Source organism: Hyla sarda, unplaced genomic scaffold, assembly GCF_029499605.1.
Source record: "Hyla sarda isolate aHylSar1 unplaced genomic scaffold, aHylSar1.hap1 scaffold_678, whole genome shotgun sequence".
In the NCBI taxonomy this organism is placed as follows: Eukaryota; Metazoa; Chordata; class Amphibia; order Anura; family Hylidae; genus Hyla; species Hyla sarda.
Window position 1 is genome coordinate 101,364 of NW_026610695.1, and position 20,351 is coordinate 121,714.

The 20,351-nt window shown below is 45.9% G+C and overlaps 9 non-coding genes and 1 pseudogene across 9 annotated transcripts; all 10 read right to left on the reverse strand.

Annotated features, from left to right (window-relative positions):
* Positions 1-677: 677 nt before the first annotated feature.
* LOC130343324 (U2 spliceosomal RNA) lies at positions 678-868 on the reverse strand. Its single transcript, XR_008882669.1, has one exon. It is a non-coding gene; the product is annotated as a U2 spliceosomal RNA (small nuclear RNA).
* Positions 869-2,952: 2,084 nt separating this feature from the next.
* Positions 2,953-3,135, reverse strand: LOC130343277 (U2 spliceosomal RNA). The gene has a single exon (XR_008882636.1). It is a non-coding gene; the product is annotated as a U2 spliceosomal RNA (small nuclear RNA).
* Positions 3,136-3,827: 692 nt separating this feature from the next.
* On the reverse strand, positions 3,828-3,987 carry LOC130343289 (U2 spliceosomal RNA; annotated as a pseudogene).
* Positions 3,988-6,061: 2,074 nt separating this feature from the next.
* LOC130343326 (U2 spliceosomal RNA) lies at positions 6,062-6,252 on the reverse strand. The gene has a single exon (XR_008882670.1). It is a non-coding gene; the product is annotated as a U2 spliceosomal RNA (small nuclear RNA).
* A 2,077-nt stretch (positions 6,253-8,329) lies between these two features.
* LOC130343327 (U2 spliceosomal RNA) lies at positions 8,330-8,520 on the reverse strand. The gene has a single exon (XR_008882671.1). It is a non-coding gene; the product is annotated as a U2 spliceosomal RNA (small nuclear RNA).
* A 2,079-nt stretch (positions 8,521-10,599) lies between these two features.
* LOC130343349 (U2 spliceosomal RNA) lies at positions 10,600-10,790 on the reverse strand. Its single transcript, XR_008882692.1, has one exon. It is a non-coding gene; the product is annotated as a U2 spliceosomal RNA (small nuclear RNA).
* A 2,093-nt stretch (positions 10,791-12,883) lies between these two features.
* Positions 12,884-13,074, reverse strand: LOC130343328 (U2 spliceosomal RNA). The gene has a single exon (XR_008882672.1). It is a non-coding gene; the product is annotated as a U2 spliceosomal RNA (small nuclear RNA).
* Positions 13,075-15,166: 2,092 nt separating this feature from the next.
* LOC130343286 (U2 spliceosomal RNA) lies at positions 15,167-15,361 on the reverse strand. The gene has a single exon (XR_008882641.1). It is a non-coding gene; the product is annotated as a U2 spliceosomal RNA (small nuclear RNA).
* A 693-nt stretch (positions 15,362-16,054) lies between these two features.
* Positions 16,055-16,242, reverse strand: LOC130343293 (U2 spliceosomal RNA). Its single transcript, XR_008882643.1, has one exon. It is a non-coding gene; the product is annotated as a U2 spliceosomal RNA (small nuclear RNA).
* A 2,092-nt stretch (positions 16,243-18,334) lies between these two features.
* Positions 18,335-18,528, reverse strand: LOC130343284 (U2 spliceosomal RNA). The gene has a single exon (XR_008882639.1). It is a non-coding gene; the product is annotated as a U2 spliceosomal RNA (small nuclear RNA).
* Positions 18,529-20,351: the final 1,823 nt, after the last annotated feature.

Below are 20,351 nucleotides of genomic sequence, written 5' to 3' on the forward strand. Positions count from 1 at the left end.
TTCTGATGCATCAGGTAGGTGCACAATAGCATAGCCTAACCCTCTGTACTTTGGTCTATATTGATGCGGGACATAGACAGCCAGCTGATGACCAATCCATTAGTGCAATGGATGGCTGGAAGCATTTGTCTTTGCCTTTGCAATACCACAGAAGCAATGCATGGTCAATGTACAGCAATGACACACCTGTGTGAACAGCCAGGAGACCCCCCCCCCCCCCATGTTATGTTACATAGTTACATAGTTAGTACGGTCGAAAAAAGACATATGTCCATCAAGTTCAACCAGGGAATTAAGGGGTAGGGGTGTGGCGCGATATTGGGGAAGGGATGAGATTTTATATTTCTTCATAAGCATTAATCTTATTTTGTCAATTAGGAACATTCAGCACCCACCCGCTATCAAGGCAGCTGCCTATCATGTCATGCCCTACCTGCACAGGTGTGCTGGCTACTCAAATGATCCAATTAAGGAGGCCATTTAGTCAGCAGCAGCAGAAGTCCTGTGCCTGGACGCTCCAACAGCGGCCAGACACAAGCAGAAGCAGAAGCAGCAGCAGCACCACCACCTTTTGTTTTTTGGCTGCAGCAGCAGCAAGGCCCACAGGGCTGGCTAGCTGGCTAGCCAGCAAGCAGGTAGCAATGAAAGTAGGAATATTTCTTTTTAACCCTGTAAGGGGGTGGTGCACTGTACCCGAAGATACTGCCATATCGGGTCAATGCATAGGGCGACGGAAGCAAGCTTCGAAATCGGCCCCCGTTCTCAAAAATCCATTTAATATATGGTCCCCAGATAGGGGACGTATCAGATATTAAACTGATAAGAACAGATACTACACTTGATCTTAGCCAAAAGGCCGAGAAGCGATAACCGTGAAAGGGGCGGGCCCAACAAGGTGCCCTTCATGGGCACTATCACTGCTTGCTGTCAGGGAGGCTGCCAGACAATTTTCCATGCACACTCTGGGCTGGGGGGCAGTCAACCACCAGTACACACAGCAGAACCTAAACCCATACCATTATTGCTAAGCAGCAAGACAGGGGCCCATTGCACTCCCACGGGGCCTTTTTAAATGCAATCCATAACCCGGATTTGCCAGGAACCCTTCTTACTCCTCCTACTTGCATGTGACACTGGGCTTAGGATCTGCATAGGAAACACACACACAAGCACACACCTACCTTTGTTGCCTGCAGATGCCTCCTTGGCTGTCCCCAAACGGTATCAAACCAACACCCACGGGAAGCTGTAAGCATAGAGGACATGCCTGCACCCCATTGGACTTACCTGTGTGGGTTAAACCCGGGTTATTTGACAACCTATGGCGGTGATGGTTCTGCTCAGGCAGAGCAGTGCTGATGCTCCTCATAAAGCTGTCGCTGCTGTGAAGGTTCTAGGTGACATCACAAATCCCTATGGTTACATACACAACAAAGCTGGGTTGTTGTTGTTTACACTCTGCAAGGCCTGTGGAAGTGAGTGACATCATAGCACTGTAGTTCTGAGGGTTCTAGATGGATGCAACAATCTCCTGTTGCTTCTATGAAGGCCATAATAGACGACATCACCAAACAGCTCCATAGTCACATACACAGCAAAGGAGAGATGTTGTTTACACCTAGTGATGTCAGTGGTATTGAGTGACATCACAGCACAGTGCTAAGGCTCCTGGGCCTGGACACAGCAGCGGCTGCAATATCTCAACGGAGAATACGTTTATATATATGTGTGTGTGTGCGCGTATATATATATATATATATATATATATATATATATATTTCTCCGCCGAAATCACTTTTAAACCCATTTCCACCTTTTTTTCCCTTCTCTTCCTCTTACTTTTTTTTCACGTTTTTTTACGTTTTTCTCCTTTTCGCCTCTTTTCTGGGCGTATTATTCTTCTTTTTCTTCTTTTTTTTCGTCTAATGCATACCCCATCAGTGCAGCAATGCTTATTCAATACCGCCAGCAGATGGAGACACTGGGGGATAATTTTCTAAGGATTTATACTGATTTTTCCTGTCTGAATTTGTCGCACAGAAAGTTGCAGGCCAAATATGTGTGACATTTCTGCGACTTTAGCTTCTAGAGCATTTTTACAACATTATACATAGGTGCTGAATACATAAAAAGCGACTGTTCAGCGACAGACAAGTCGCATCGGCTGAAAGTAGGCCAGAATGTCAGTCCATGTTGGAGCAGGTTTAGATACAGTCTAAAGTATAGATCTCAAAGTCTGTGCACAGAATTTAGCAAGGGCCTCGCACCTTCTGATGCATCAGGTAGGTGCACAATAGCATAGCCTAACCCTCTGTACTTTGGTCTATATTGATGCGGGACATAGACAGCCAGCTGATGACCAATCCATTAGTGCAATGGATGGCTGGAAGCATTTGTCTTTGCCTTTGCAATACCACAGAAGCAATGCATGGTCAATGTACAGCAATGACACACCTGTGTGAACAGCCAGGAGACCCCCCCCCCCCCCCATGTTATGTTACATAGTTACATAGTTAGTACGGTCGAAAAAAGACATATGTCCATCAAGTTCAACCAGGGAATTAAGGGGTAGGGGTGTGGCGCGATATTGGGGAAGGGATGAGATTTTATATTTCTTCATAAGCATTAATCTTATTTTGTCAATTAGGAACATTCAGCACCCACCCGCTATCAAGGCAGCTGCCTATCATGTCATGCCCTACCTGCACAGGTGTGCTGGCTACTCAAATGATCCAATTAAGGAGGCCATTTAGTCAGCAGCAGCAGAAGTCCTGTGCCTGGACGCTCCAACAGCGGCCAGACACAAGCAGAAGCAGAAGCAGCAGAAGCAGCAGCAGCACCACCTTTTGTTTTTTGGCTGCAGCAGCAGCAAGGCCCACAGGGCTGGCTAGCTGGCTAGCCAGCAAGCAGGTAGCAATGAAAGTAGGAATCTTTCTTTTTAACCCTGTAAGGGGGTGGTGCACTGTACCCGAAGATACTGCCATATCGGGTCAATGCATAGGGCGACGGAAGCAAGCTTCGAAATCGGCCCCCGTTCTCAAAAATCCATTTAATATATGGTCCCCAGATAGGGGACGTATCAGATATTAAACTGATAAGAACAGATTTTTTATTTTTTTTTTATCTAAAGCCGAGGAACGTGCTTTCGATTCACCCAAAGTGCAAGAAAAAGTGCAAACGTGTTACACTAAAAAAACGTGCACAAAGGATGCGGTCTATCGCAAGCCCTTCTCCGATAGGAGAGAGGCCCCCCAACAAACCTTACCCTTCGCCTCCGGACCAAAAGGTACCTGCGAGGTTCCAGGTTCGATGTCCCTTTTCGCCGAAGCTACTAGGAGACCACAAATGCTCCCGGCATCCCCCTTGGCGTTAGCCAAGGTATCTGCCCGCAGAGCCGATTACGGTAGGTACCCTGCGAAGCAGGAGTACCCGGGGTGTTTGCAGGGAGGTGCGGAACCTAATGGCCACACACACCTCCCCTAGACCGCCAGGAGGGACACCCAGAAGGGCTACCGCATCCTGACAAATCCTGTGAACACACAACACGCAAAAAGTGACACAGTGAGACAAAAAATAAATAAATAAGTGAATGTGTGCAGATATACTGCCCGGACATCCGGCTGGATCTATAAAAATTTCTCTGATCCTAGCCAGAAGGCCGGGAATCAAGAGGTGGGTGCCACAAGGTGAAGAGATTATGGTGCCCGTGCTTCAACTCAGTGAGCCTATTCTCCCAGTGAGTTTCGGCACCTCGGGGTCACCACTCCCCGAGGCACAAAAGTACCTCGGCTCTAGACCCTCTCAGCCTCATGGCGAGACCCGGAGGGAACAGGTCACATCGGGGCAGCCGTCGAGCTGATTCCTCAGAACCAGCCCCGGAAAGCCCTGGTACACCTGCATCCTCCATGCAGCACCCATCCCCACCAGCATGAAAACTGATAAGAACAGATACTACACTTGATCTTAGCCAAAAGGCCGAGAAGCGATAACCGTGAAAGGGGCGGGCCCAACAAGGTGCCCTTCATGGGCACTATCACTGCTTGCTGTCAGGGAGGCTGCCAGACAATTTTCCATGCACACTCTGGGCTGGGGGGCAGTCAACCACCAGTACACACAGCAGAACCTAAACCCATACCATTATTGCTAAGCAGCAAGACAGGGGCCCATTGCACTCCCACGGGGCCTTTTTAAATGCAATCCATAACCCGGATTTGCCAGGAACCCTTCTTACTCCTCCTACTTGCATGTGACACTGGGCTTAGGATCTGCATAGGAAACACACACACAAGCACACACCTACCTTTGTTGCCTGCAGATGCCTCCTTGGCTGTCCCCAAACGGTATCAAACCAACACCCACGGGAAGCTGTAAGCATAGAGGACATGCCTGCACCCCATTGGACTTACCTGTGTGGGTTAAACCCGGGTTATTTGACAACCTATGGCGGTGATGGTTCTGCTCAGGCAGAGCAGTGCTGATGCTCCTCATAAAGCTGTCGCTGCTGTGAAGGTTCTAGGTGACATCACAAATCCCTATGGTTACATACACAACAAAGCTGGGTTGTTGTTGTTTACACTCTGCAAGGCCTGTGGAAGTGAGTGACATCATAGCACTGTAGTTCTGAGGGTTCTAGATGGATGCAACAATCTCCTGTTGCTTCTATGAAGGCCATAATAGACGACATCACCAAACAGCTCCATAGTCACATACACAGCAAAGGAGAGATGTTGTTTACACCTAGTGATGTCAGTGGTATTGAGTGACATCACAGCACAGTGCTAAGGCTCCTGGGCCTGGACACAGCAGCGGCTGCAATATCTCAACGGAGAATACGTTTATATATATGTGTGTGTGTGCGCGTATATATATATATATATATATATATATTTCTCCGCCGAAATCACTTTTAAACCCATTTCCACCTTTTTTTCCCTTCTCTTCCTCTTACTTTTTTTTCACGTTTTTTTACGTTTTTCTCCTTTTCGCCTCTTTTCTGAGCGTATTATTCTTCTTTTTCTTCTTTTTTTTCGTCTAATGCATACCCCATCAGTGCAGCAATGCTTATTCAATACCGCCAGCAGATGGAGACACTGGGGGATAATTTTCTAAGGATTTATACTGATTTTTCCTGTCTGAATTTGTCGCACAGAAAGTTGCAGGCCAAATATGTGTGACATTTCTGCGACTTTAGCTTCTAGAGCATTTTTACAACATTATACATAGGTGCTGAATACATAAAAAGCGACTGTTCAGCGACAGACAAGTCGCATCGGCTGAAAGTAGGCCAGAATGTCAGTCCATGTTGGAGCAGGTTTAGATACAGTCTAAAGTATAGATCTCAAAGTCTGTGCACAGAATTTAGCAAGGGCCTCGCACCTTCTGATGCATCAGGTAGGTGCACAATAGCATAGCCTAACCCTCTGTACTTTGGTCTATATTGATGCGGGACATAGACAGCCAGCTGATGACCAATCCATTAGTGCAATGGATGGCTGGAAGCATTTGTCTTTGCCTTTGCAATACCACAGAAGCAATGCATGGTCAATGTACAGCAATGACACACCTGTGTGAACAGCCAGGAGACCCCCCCCCCCCCCCATGTTATGTTACATAGTTACATAGTTAGTACGGTCGAAAAAAGACATATGTCCATCAAGTTCAACCAGGGAATTAAGGGGTAGGGGTGTGGCGCGATATTGGGGAAGGGATGAGATTTTATATTTCTTCATAAGCATTAATCTTATTTTGTCAATTAGGAACATTCAGCACCCACCCGCTATCAAGGCAGCTGCCTATCATGTCATGCCCTACCTGCACAGGTGTGCTGGCTACTCAAATGATCCAATTAAGGAGGCCATTTAGTCAGCAGCAGCAGAAGTCCTGTGCCTGGACGCTCCAACAGCGGCCAGACACAAGCAGAAGCAGAAGCAGCAGAAGCAGCAGCAGCACCACCTTTTGTTTTTTGGCTGCAGCAGCAGCAAGGCCCACAGGGCTGGCTAGCTGGCTAGCCAGCAAGCAGGTAGCAATGAAAGTAGGAATCTTTCTTTTTAACCCTGTAAGGGGGTGGTGCACTGTACCCGAAGATACTGCCATATCGGGTCAATGCATAGGGCGACGGAAGCAAGCTTCGAAATCGGCCCCCGTTCTCAAAAATCCATTTAATATATGGTCCCCAGATAGGGGACGTATCAGATATTAAACTGATAAGAACAGATACTACACTTGATCTTAGCCAAAAGGCCGAGAAGCGATAACCGTGAAAGGGGCGGGCCCAACAAGGTGCCCTTCATGGGCACTATCACTGCTTGCTGTCAGGGAGGCTGCCAGACAATTTTCCATGCACACTCTGGGCTGGGGGGCAGTCAACCACCAGTACACACAGCAGAACCTAAACCCATACCATTATTGCTAAGCAGCAAGACAGGGGCCCATTGCACTCCCACGGGGCCTTTTTAAATGCAATCCATAACCCGGATTTGCCAGGAACCCTTCTTACTCCTCCTACTTGCATGTGACACTGGGCTTAGGATCTGCATAGGAAACACACACACAAGCACACACCTACCTTTGTTGCCTGCAGATGCCTCCTTGGCTGTCCCCAAACGGTATCAAACCAACACCCACGGGAAGCTGTAAGCATAGAGGACATGCCTGCACCCCATTGGACTTACCTGTGTGGGTTAAACCCGGGTTATTTGACAACCTATGGCGGTGATGGTTCTGCTCAGGCAGAGCAGTGCTGATGCTCCTCATAAAGCTGTCGCTGCTGTGAAGGTTCTAGGTGACATCACAAATCCCTATGGTTACATACACAACAAAGCTGGGTTGTTGTTGTTTACACTCTGCAAGGCCTGTGGAAGTGAGTGACATCATAGCACTGTAGTTCTGAGGGTTCTAGATGGATGCAACAATCTCCTGTTGCTTCTATGAAGGCCATAATAGACGACATCACCAAACAGCTCCATAGTCACATACACAGCAAAGGAGAGATGTTGTTTACACCTAGTGATGTCAGTGGTATTGAGTGACATCACAGCACAGTGCTAAGGCTCCTGGGCCTGGACACAGCAGCGGCTGCAATATCTCAACGGAGAATACGTTTATATATATGTGTGTGTGTGCGCGTATATATATATATATATATATATATATATATATTTCTCCGCCGAAATCACTTTTAAACCCATTTCCACCTTTTTTTCCCTTCTCTTCCTCTTACTTTTTTTTCACGTTTTTTTACGTTTTTCTCCTTTTCGCCTCTTTTCTGGGTGTATTATTCTTCTTTTTCTTCTTTTTTTTCGTCTAATGCATACCCCATCAGTGCAGCAATGCTTATTCAATACCGCCAGCAGATGGAGACACTGGGGGATAATTTTCTAAGGATTTATACTGATTTTTCCTGTCTGAATTTGTCGCACAGAAAGTTGCAGGCCAAATATGTGTGACATTTCTGCGACTTTAGCTTCTAGAGCATTTTTACAACATTATACATAGGTGCTGAATACATAAAAAGCGACTGTTCAGCGACAGACAAGTCGCATCGGCTGAAAGTAGGCCAGAATGTCAGTCCATGTTGGAGCAGGTTTAGATACAGTCTAAAGTATAGATCTCAAAGTCTGTGCACAGAATTTAGCAAGGGCCTCGCACCTTCTGATGCATCAGGTAGGTGCACAATAGCATAGCCTAACCCTCTGTACTTTGGTCTATATTGATGCGGGACATAGACAGCCAGCTGATGACCAATCCATTAGTGCAATGGATGGCTGGAAGCATTTGTCTTTGCCTTTGCAATACCACAGAAGCAATGCATGGTCAATGTACAGCAATGACACACCTGTGTGAACAGCCAGGAGACCCCCCCCCCCCCCCCCCATGTTATGTTACATAGTTACATAGTTAGTACGGTCGAAAAAAGACATATGTCCATCAAGTTCAACCAGGGAATTAAGGGGTAGGGGTGTGGCGCGATATTGGGGAAGGGATGAGATTTTATATTTCTTCATAAGCATTAATCTTATTTTGTCAATTAGGAACATTCAGCACCCACCCGCTATCAAGGCAGCTGCCTATCATGTCATGCCCTACCTGCACAGGTGTGCTGGCTACTCAAATGATCCAATTAAGGAGGCCATTTAGTCAGCAGCAGCAGAAGTCCTGTGCCTGGACGCTCCAACAGCGGCCAGACACAAGCAGAAGCAGCAGAAGCAGCAGCAGCACCACCTTTTGTTTTTTGGCTGCAGCAGCAGCAAGGCCCACAGGGCTGGCTAGCTGGCTAGCCAGCAAGCAGGTAGCAATGAAAGTAGGAATCTTTCTTTTTAACCCTGTAAGGGGGTGGTGCACTGTACCCGAAGATACTGCCATATCGGGTCAATGCATAGGGCGACGGAAGCAAGCTTCGAAATCGGCCCCCGTTCTCAAAAATCCATTTAATATATGGTCCCCAGATAGGGGACGTATCAGATATTAAACTGATAAGAACAGATACTACACTTGATCTTAGCCAAAAGGCCGAGAAGCGATAACCGTGAAAGGGGCGGGCCCAACAAGGTGCCCTTCATGGGCACTATCACTGCTTGCTGTCAGGGAGGCTGCCAGACAATTTTCCATGCACACTCTGGGCTGGGGGGCAGTCAACCACCAGTACACACAGCAGAACCTAAACCCATACCATTATTGCTAAGCAGCAAGACAGGGGCCCATTGCACTCCCACGGGGCCTTTTTAAATGCAATCCATAACCCGGATTTGCCAGGAACCCTTCTTACTCCTCCTACTTGCATGTGACACTGGGCTTAGGATCTGCATAGGAAACACACACACAAGCACACACCTACCTTTGTTGCCTGCAGATGCCTCCTTGGCTGTCCCCAAACGGTATCAAACCAACACCCACGGGAAGCTGTAAGCATAGAGGACATGCCTGCACCCCATTGGACTTACCTGTGTGGGTTAAACCCGGGTTATTTGACAACCTATGGCGGTGATGGTTCTGCTCAGGCAGAGCAGTGCTGATGCTCCTCATAAAGCTGTCGCTGCTGTGAAGGTTCTAGGTGACATCACAAATCCCTATGGTTACATACACAACAAAGCTGGGTTGTTGTTGTTTACACTCTGCAAGGCCTGTGGAAGTGAGTGACATCATAGCACTGTAGTTCTGAGGGTTCTAGATGGATGCAACAATCTCCTGTTGCTTCTATGAAGGCCATAATAGACGACATCACCAAACAGCTCCATAGTCACATACACAGCAAAGGAGAGATGTTGTTTACACCTAGTGATGTCAGTGGTATTGAGTGACATCACAGCACAGTGCTAAGGCTCCTGGGCCTGGACACAGCAGCGGCTGCAATATCTCAACGGAGAATACGTTTATATATATGTGTGTGTGTGCGCGTATATATATATATATATATATATATATATATTTCTCCGCCGAAATCACTTTTAAACCCATTTCCACCTTTTTTTCCCTTCTCTTCCTCTTACTTTTTTTTCACGTTTTTTTACGTTTTTCTCCTTTTCGCCTCTTTTCTGGGCGTATTATTCTTCTTTTTCTTCTTTTTTTTCGTCTAATGCATACCCCATCAGTGCAGCAATGCTTATTCAATACCGCCAGCAGATGGAGACACTGGGGGATAATTTTCTAAGGATTTATACTGATTTTTCCTGTCTGAATTTGTCGCACAGAAAGTTGCAGGCCAAATATGTGTGACATTTCTGCGACTTTAGCTTCTAGAGCATTTTTACAACATTATACATAGGTGCTGAATACATAAAAAGCGACTGTTCAGCGACAGACAAGTCGCATCGGCTGAAAGTAGGCCAGAATGTCAGTCCATGTTGGAGCAGGTTTAGATACAGTCTAAAGTATAGATCTCAAAGTCTGTGCACAGAATTTAGCAAGGGCCTCGCACCTTCTGATGCATCAGGTAGGTGCACAATAGCATAGCCTAACCCTCTGTACTTTGGTCTATATTGATGCGGGACATAGACAGCCAGCTGATGACCAATCCATTAGTGCAATGGATGGCTGGAAGCATTTGTCTTTGCCTTTGCAATACCACAGAAGCAATGCATGGTCAATGTACAGCAATGACACACCTGTGTGAACAGCCAGGAGACCCCCCCCCCCCCCCCATGTTATGTTACATAGTTACATAGTTAGTACGGTCGAAAAAAGACATATGTCCATCAAGTTCAACCAGGGAATTAAGGGGTAGGGGTGTGGCGCGATATTGGGGAAGGGATGAGATTTTATATTTCTTCATAAGCATTAATCTTATTTTGTCAATTAGGAACATTCAGCACCCACCCGCTATCAAGGCAGCTGCCTATCATGTAATGCCCTACCTGCACAGGTGTGCTGGCTACTCAAATGATCCAATTAAGGAGGCCATTTAGTCAGCAGCAGCAGAAGTCCTGTGCCTGGACGCTCCAACAGCGGCCAGACACAAGCAGAAGCAGAAGCAGCAGAAGCAGCAGCAGCACCACCTTTTGTTTTTTGGCTGCAGCAGCAGCAAGGCCCACAGGGCTGGCTAGCTGGCTAGCCAGCAAGCAGGTAGCAATGAAAGTAGGAATCTTTCTTTTTAACCTTGTAAGGGGGTGGTGCACTGTACCCGAAGATACTGCCATATCGGGTCAATGCATAGGGCGACGGAAGCAAGCTTCGAAATCGGCCCCCGTTCTCAAAAATCCATTTAATATATGGTCCCCAGATAGGGGACGTATCAGATATTAAACTGATAAGAACAGATACTACACTTGATCTTAGCCAAAAGGCCGAGAAGCAATAACCGTGAAAGGGGCGGGCCCAACAAGGTGCCCTTCATGGGCACTATCACTGCTTGCTGTCAGGGAGGCTGCCAGACAATTTTCCATGCACACTCTGGGCTGGGGGGCAGTCAACCACCAGTACACACAGCAGAACCTAAACCCATACCATTATTGCTAAGCAGCAAGACAGGGGCCCATTGCACTCCCACGGGGCCTTTTTAAATGCAATCCATAACCCGGATTTGCCAGGAACCCTTCTTACTCCTCCTACTTGCATGTGACACTGGGCTTAGGATCTGCATAGGAAACACACACACAAGCACACACCTACCTTTGTTGCCTGCAGATGCCTCCTTGGCTGTCCCCAAACGGTATCAAACCAACACCCACGGGAAGCTGTAAGCATAGAGGACATGCCTGCACCCCATTGGACTTACCTGTGTGGGTTAAACCCGGGTTATTTGACAACCTATGGCGGTGATGGTTCTGCTCAGGCAGAGCAGTGCTGATGCTCCTCATAAAGCTGTCGCTGCTGTGAAGGTTCTAGGTGACATCACAAATCCCTATGGTTACATACACAACAAAGCTGGGTTGTTGTTGTTTACACTCTGCAAGGCCTGTGGAAGTGAGTGACATCATAGCACTGTAGTTCTGAGGGTTCTAGATGGATGCAACAATCTCCTGTTGCTTCTATGAAGGCCATAATAGACGACATCACCAAACAGCTCCATAGTCACATACACAGCAAAGGAGAGATGTTGTTTACACCTAGTGATGTCAGTGGTATTGAGTGACATCACAGCACAGTGCTAAGGCTCCTGGGCCTGGACACAGCAGCGGCTGCAATATCTCAACGGAGAATACGTTTATATATATGTGTGTGTGTGCGCGTATATATATATATATATATATATATATATATATATATATATTTCTCCGCCGAAATCACTTTTAAACCCATTTCCACCTTTTTTTCCCTTCTCTTCCTCTTACTTTTTTTTCACGTTTTTTTACGTTTTTCTCCTTTTCGCCTCTTTTCTGGGCGTATTATTCTTCTTTTTCTTCTTTTTTTTCGTCTAATGCATACCCCATCAGTGCAGCAATGCTTATTCAATACCGCCAGCAGATGGAGACACTGGGGGATAATTTTCTAAGGATTTATACTGATTTTTCCTGTCTGAATTTGTCGCACAGAAAGTTGCAGGCCAAATATGTGTGACATTTCTGCGACTTTAGCTTCTAGAGCATTTTTACAACATTATACATAGGTGCTGAATACATAAAAAGCGACTGTTCAGCGACAGACAAGTCGCATCGGCTGAAAGTAGGCCAGAATGTCAGTCCATGTTGGAGCAGGTTTAGATACAGTCTAAAGTATAGATCTCAAAGTCTGTGCACAGAATTTAGCAAGGGCCTCGCACCTTCTGATGCATCAGGTAGGTGCACAATAGCATAGCCTAACCCTCTGTACTTTGGTCTATATTGATGCGGGACATAGACAGCCAGCTGATGACCAATCCATTAGTGTTAGTGCAATGGATGGCTGGAAGCATTTGTCTTTGCCTTTGCAATACCACAGAAGCAATGCATGGTCAATGTACAGCAATGACACACCTGTGTGAACAGCCAGGAGACCCCCCCCCCCCCCATGTTATGTTACATAGTTACATAGTTAGTACGGTCGAAAAAAGACATATGTCCATCAAGTTCAACCAGGGAATTAAGGGGTAGGGGTGTGGCGCGATATTGGGGAAGGGATGAGATTTTATATTTCTTCATAAGCATTAATCTTATTTTGTCAATTAGGAACATTCAGCACCCACCCGCTATCAAGGCAGCTGCCTATCATGTCATGCCCTACCTGCACAGGTGTGCTGGCTACTCAAATGAACCAATTAAGGAGGCCATTTAGTCAGCAGCAGCAGAAGTCCTGTGCCTGGACGCTCCAACAGCGGCCAGACACAAGCAGAAGCAGAAGCAGCAGAAGCAGCAGCAGCACCACCTTTTGTTTTTTGGCTGCAGCAGCAGCAAGGCCCACAGGGCTGGCTAGCTGGCTAGCCAGCAAGCAGGTAGCAATGAAAGTAGGAATCTTTCTTTTTAACCCTGTAAGGGGGTGGTGCACTGTACCCGAAGATACTGCCATATCGGGTCAATGCATAGGGCGACGGAAGCAAGCTTCGAAATCGGCCCCCGTTCTCAAAAATCCATTTAATATATGGTCCCCAGATAGGGGACGTATCAGATATTAAACTGATAAGAACAGATACTACACTTGATCTTAGCCAAAAGGCCGAGAAGCGATAACCGTGAAAGGGGCGGGCCCAACAAGGTGCCCTTCATGGGCACTATCACTGCTTGCTGTCAGGGAGGCTGCCAGACAATTTTCCATGCACACTCTGGGCTGGGGGGCAGTCAACCACCAGTACACACAGCAGAACCTAAACCCATACCATTATTGCTAAGCAGCAAGACAGGGGCCCATTGCACTCCCACGGGGCCTTTTTAAATGCAATCCATAACCCGGATTTGCCAGGAACCCTTCTTACTCCTCCTACTTGCATGTGACACTGGGCTTAGGATCTGCATAGGAAACACACACACAAGCACACACCTACCTTTGTTGCCTGCAGATGCCTCCTTGGCTGTCCCCAAACGGTATCAAACCAACACCCACGGGAAGCTGTAAGCATAGAGGACATGCCTGCACCCCATTGGACTTACCTGTGTGGGTTAAACCCGGGTTATTTGACAACCTATGGCGGTGATGGTTCTGCTCAGGCAGAGCAGTGCTGATGCTCCTCATAAAGCTGTCGCTGCTGTGAAGGTTCTAGGTGACATCACAAATCCCTATGGTTACATACACAACAAAGCTGGGTTGTTGTTGTTTACACTCTGCAAGGCCTGTGGAAGTGAGTGACATCATAGCACTGTAGTTCTGAGGGTTCTAGATGGATGCAACAATCTCCTGTTGCTTCTATGAAGGCCATAATAGACGACATCACCAAACAGCTCCATAGTCACATACACAGCAAAGGAGAGATGTTGTTTACACCTAGTGATGTCAGTGGTATTGAGTGACATCACAGCACAGTGCTAAGGCTCCTGGGCCTGGACACAGCAGCGGCTGCAATATCTCAACGGAGAATACGTTTATATATATGTGTGTGTGTGCGCGTATATATATATATATATATATATATATATATATATATATATTTCTCCGCCGAAATCACTTTTAAACCCATTTCCACCTTTTTTTCCCTTCTCTTCCTCTTACTTTTTTTTCACGTTTTTTTTTACGTTTTTCTCCTTTTCGCCTCTTTTCTGGGCGTATTATTCTTCTTTTTCTTCTTTTTTTTCGTCTAATGCATACCCCATCAGTGCAGCAATGCTTATTCAATACCGCCAGCAGATGGAGACACTGGGGGATAATTTTCTAAGGATTTATACTGATTTTTCCTGTCTGAATTTGTCGCACAGAAAGTTGCAGGCCAAATATGTGTGACATTTCTGCGACTTTAGCTTCTAGAGCATTTTTACAACATTATACATAGGTGCTGAATACATAAAAAGCGACTGTTCAGCGACAGACAAGTCGCATCGGCTGAAAGTAGGCCAGAATGTCAGTCCATGTTGGAGCAGGTTTAGATACAGTCTAAAGTATAGATCTCAAAGTCTGTGCACAGAATTTAGCAAGGGCCTCGCACCTTCTGATGCATCAGGTAGGTGCACAATAGCATAGCCTAACCCTCTGTACTTTGGTCTATATTGATGCGGGACATAGACAGCCAGCTGATGACCAATCCATTAGTGCAATGGATGGCTGGAAGCATTTGTCTTTGCCTTTGCAATACCACAGAAGCAATGCATGGTCAATGTACAGCAATGACACACCTGTGTGAACAGCCAGGAGACCCCCCCCCCCCCCATGTTATGTTACATAGTTACATAGTTAGTACGGTCGAAAAAAGACATATGTCCATCAAGTTCAACCAGGGAATTAAGGGGTAGGGGTGTGGCGCGATATTGGGGAAGGGATGAGATTTTATATTTCTTCATAAGCATTAATCTTATTTTGTCAATTAGGAACATTCAGCACCCACCCGCTATCAAGGCAGCTGCCTATCATGTCATGCCCTACCTGCACAGGTGTGCTGGCTACTCAAATGATCCAATTAAGGAGGCCATTTAGTCAGCAGCAGCAGAAGTCCTGTGCCTGGACGCTCCAACAGCGGCCAGACACAAGCAGAAGCAGAAGCAGCAGAAGCAGCAGCAGCACCACCTTTTGTTTTTTGGCTGCTGCAGCAGCAGCAAGGCCCACAGGGCTGGCTAGCTGGCTAGCCAGCAAGCAGGTAGCAATGAAAGTAGGAATCTTTCTTTTTAACCCTGTAAGGGGGTGGTGCACTGTACCCGAAGATACTGCCATATCGGGTCAATGCATAGGGCGACGGAAGCAAGCTTCGAAATCGGCCCCCGTTCTCAAAAATCCATTTAATATATGGTCCCCAGATAGGGGACGTATCAGATATTAAACTGATAAGAACAGATTTTTTTTTTTTTTTTTTTTTTTTTTTTTATCTAAAGCCGAGGAACGTGCTTTCGATTCACCCAAAGTGCAAGAAAAAGTGCAAACGTGTTACACTAAAAAAACGTGCACAAAGGATGCGGTCTATCACAAGCCCTTCTCCGATAGGAGAGAGGCCCCCCAACAAACCTTACCCTTCGCCTCCGGACCAAAAGGTACCTGCGAGGTTCCAGGTTCGATGTCCCTTTTCGCCGAAGCTACTAGGGGACCACAAATGCTCCCGGCATCCCCCTTGGCGTTAGCCAAGGTATCTGCCCGCAGAGCCGATTACGGTAGGTACCCTGCCAAAGCAGGAGTACCCGGGGTGTTTGCAGGGAGGTGCGGAACCTAATGGCCACACACACCTCCCCTAGACCGCCAGGAGGGACACCCAGAAGGGCTACCGCATCCTGACCAATCCTGTGAACACACAACACGCAAAAAGTGACACAGTGAGACAAAAAAGAAATAAATAAGTGAATGTGTGCAGATATACTGCCCGGACATCCGGCCGGATCTATAAAAATTTCTCTGATCCTAGCCAGAAGGCCGGGAATCAAGAGGTGAGTGCCACAAGGTGAAGAGATTATGGTGCCCGTGCTTCAACTCAGTGAGCCTATCCTCCCAGTGAGTTTCGGCACCTCGGGGTCACCACTCCCCGAGGCACAAAAGTACCTCGGCTCTAGACCCTCTCAGCCTCATGGCGAGACCCGGAGGGAACAGGTCACATCGGGGCAGCCGTCGAGCTGATTCCTCAGAACCAGCCCCGGAAAGCCCTGGTACACCTGCATCCTCCATGCAGCACCCATCCCCACCAGCCCCATACCGGCGTTACTGTCCACCGGCATGAAAAACTGATAAGAACAGATACTACACTTGATCTTAGCCAAAAGGCCGAGAAGCGATAACCGTGAAAGGGGCGGGCCCAACAAGGTGCCCTTCATGGGCACTATCACTGCTTGCTGTCAGGGAGGCTGCCAGACAATTTTCCATGCACACTCTGGGCTGGGGGGCAGTCAACCACCAGTACACACAGCAGAACCTAAACCCATACCATTATTGCTAAGCAGCAAGACAGGGGCCCATTGCACTCCCACAGGGCCTTTTTAAATGCAATCCATAACCCGGATTTGCCAGGAACCCTTCTTACTCCTCCTACTTGCATGTGACACTGGGCTTAGGATCTGCATAGGAAACACACACACAAGCACACACCTACCTTTGTTGCCTGCAGATGCCTCCTTGGCTGTCCCCAAACGGTATCAAACCAACACCCACGGGAAGCTGTAAGCATAGAGGACATGCCTGCACCCCATTGGACTTACCTGTGTGGGTTAAACCCGGGTTATTTGACAACCTATGGCAGTGATGGTTCTGCTCAGGCAGAGCAGTGCTGATGCTCCTCATAAAGCTGTCGCTGCTGTGAAGGTTCTAGGTGACATCACAAATCCCTATGGTTACATACACAACAAAGCTGGGTTGTTGTTGTTTACACTCTGCAAGGCCTGTGGAAGTGAGTGACATCATAGCACTGTAGTTCTGAGGGTTCTAGATGGATGCAACAATCTCCTGTTGCTTCTATGAAGGCCATAATAGACGACATCACCAAACAGCTCCATAGTCACATACACAGCAAAGGAGAGATGTTGTTTACACCTAGTGATGTCAGTGGTATTGAGTGACATCACAGCACAGTGCTAAGGCTCCTGGGCCTGGACACAGCAGCGGCTGCAATATCTCAACGGAGAATACGTTTATATATATGTGTGTGTGTGCGCGTATATATATATATATATATATATATATATATATATATATATATATATTTCTCCGCCGAAATCACTTTTAAACCCATTTCCACCTTTTTTTCCCTTCTCTTCCTCTTACTTTTTTTTCACGTTTTTTTACGTTTTTCTCCTTTTCGCCTCTTTTCTGGGCGTATTATTCTTCTTTTTCTTCTTTTTTTTCGTCTAATGCATACCCCATCAGTGCAGCAATGCTTATTCAATACCGCCAGCAGATGGAGACACTGGGGGATAATTTTCTAAGGATTTATACTGATTTTTCCTGTCTGAATTTGTCGCACAGAAAGTTGCAGGCCAAATATGTGTGACATTTCTGCGACTTTAGCTTCTAGAGCATTTTTACAACATTATACATAGGTGCTGAATACATAAAAAGCGACTGTTCAGCGACAGACAAGTCGCATCGGCTGAAAGTAGGCCAGAATGTCAGTCCATGTTGGAGCAGGTTTAGATACAGTCTAAAGTATAGATCTCAAAGTCTGTGCACAGAATTTAGCAAGGGCCTCGCACCTTCTGATGCATCAGGTAGGTGCACAATAGCATAGCCTAACCCTCTGTACTTTGGTCTATATTGATGCGGGACATAGACAGCCAGCTGATGACCAATCCATTAGTGCAATGGATGGCTGGAAGCATTTGTCTTTGCCTTTGCAATACCACAGAAGCAATGCATGGTCAATGTACAGCAATGACACACCTGTGTGAACAGCCAGGAGACCCCCCCCCCCCCATGTTATGTTACATAGTTACATAGTTAGTACGGTCGAAAAAAGACATATGTCCATCAAGTTCAACCAGGGAATTAAGGGGTAGGGGTGTGGCGCGATATTGGGGAAGGGATGAGATTTTATATTTCTTCATAAGCATTAATCTTATTTTGTCAATTAGGAACATTCAGCACCCACCCGCTATCAAGGCAGCTGCCTATCATGTCATGCCCTACCTGCACAGGTGTGCTGGCTACTCAAATGATCCAATTAAGGAGGCCATTTAGTCAGCAGCAGCAGAAGTCCTGTGCCTGGACGCTCCAACAGCGGCCAGACACAAGCAGAAGCAGAAGCAGCAGAAGCAGCAGCAGCACCACCTTTTGTTTTTTGGCTGCAGCAGCAGCAAGGCCCACAGGGCTGGCTAGCTGGCTAGCCAGCAAGCAGGTAGCAATGAAAGTAGGAATCTTTCTTTTTAACCCTGTAAGGGGGTGGTGCACTGTACCCGAAGATACTGCCATATCGGGTCAATGCATAGGGCGACGGAAGCAAGCTTCGAAATCGGCCCCCGTTCTCAAAAATCCATTTAATATATGGTCCCCAGATAGGGGACGTATCAGATATTAAACTGATAAGAACAGATTTTTTTTTTTTTTTTTTTTTTTTCCTCAGTTACAGACTATTGTTTGGACGATCATCAGGTCACCTACCAAGACTCGTCACTTAAAACAATATCTGAAAAAACATCATACGGAAAAAACTAACTAAGGGAACCGAGTGCCAAGAAAAAGTGACTAAACAACAAAACAAAAAAACATGTCAAAAACAATCACAGAAATTGGTCAAAAACTTACAGCTTTCTCCTTTACGTACTTCTTATAAATTCTTCCATCGTGTATGCATCCAGATTTTCTCCGCTTCTTCTTCACCAATTCTCTTTTTGTCCAGTAGAAAGATAGTAAAAATCCTTCCTAAAAACAATCTTTTCAATTCCCTCGGAGAAATAACAACATTTTTAAAAACAAGCAAATTGCGTGAGTCCCATAAAACCTCTTTAAAAACAGAAAAAAGAATCCAATTAGTACGTGTATCTTCCTTTTTACTAAGATCTTGACCAATAAAAACTTTCTCAAAAGAAAAACTATTATATCCAGTGAGTTGGATTAAAAACCTCTTTAAAAACATAAAAAATTCTTTTGCATAAAAACAGTCCCAATAAAGGTGCACTAAGTCTTCTCTACCTCCACAACCCTCTCTTGGGCATCTGTCACTTATTCTCAAACCTCTTCCATTTAAAAAAGATCGGGTTGGGAGGCAGCCATGAAAGGACATCCAACTAACGTCTTTTTGTCTGTTTGATAGTCCAATAACTTTAAAAAACTTCCAAATCTTCACAGACTGAGCATTAGTGCAGAATGGTACTTCATATAATCTCTCATTTTTCCTTATTTCTTGTTCTATTTTCTTTTTATCAGGTTCACCTAAAGAGCTCAAACCAAATTGATCATTGAAAGACCTGAGGAGCACATAGAAGGTAGGTATCACATGTGCTATGGGTCTCCTCAAATCCCTCTCACACCAGCCCCACTTGGAAAACAACCATCCTGCAAGGTATTTACTCATGTCTGCCGCCCTATTATTGCACTGTATCAATTTAAAAATTAAAAGAAAATAGTGCACCTTTAAAAACAGATCAATGTTTGGAAAGTTATATCCGCCCAAATTCATACTCTTCATCACTTCTTCTCTTCTCATTTTCTCCATCTTAGACCCCCAGAAGAACACAAAAAGCTTCCTTGTAACTCTCCTAGTCCATAACTTTCCTGGAGGAAGCACCATAGCCGTATACAAGAGAAGCGGTAGGATTACAGACTTAATGATAAGAACTTTCCCTTTAAGTGACAAGTTCCTTAACCTCCAGAAGGATAGCTTCTTCTCAATTTTACTGTCCAAAGTCTCATAACTTTTCTTTCCTTTGAGGTCTTTGTCAAATATCACTCCTAGCACTTCAATGTCTTCTTTTTCCTTAACACCATCCACTACTATATTCTCTTGGTTCCCAAAACTGCATAATTGGCACTTCCCCCAGTTCACATTCATCCCAGCCACACAACAAAAAATCCTCACATGCAAATTTACTCTGTTGAGATCTGCTTGGGATGTACAAGTAAAAACCACATCATCCATATAACTTAAAACCTTTAACTTACTACCATCACTACCTGGAATAAAAACACCACTCACACATTTATCTTTCTGCACATTCTTCAACAGGCCCTCTATAACGCATATAAACAGAATTGGGGAGAGTGGGCATCCCTGTCTGACTCCAGACAGGACATTAAAAGCAGGCCCCACATGCCCATTTACTAAAATCTGACTTGTCACCCCATGATAAAAACTCATAATAACAGATAATAACTTTTCTGGAATACCTAAGTGTTTTAAAGCAATGAACATAAAATCATGTGCAACCTTATCATAAGCCTTTTCGAAATCTATGGAC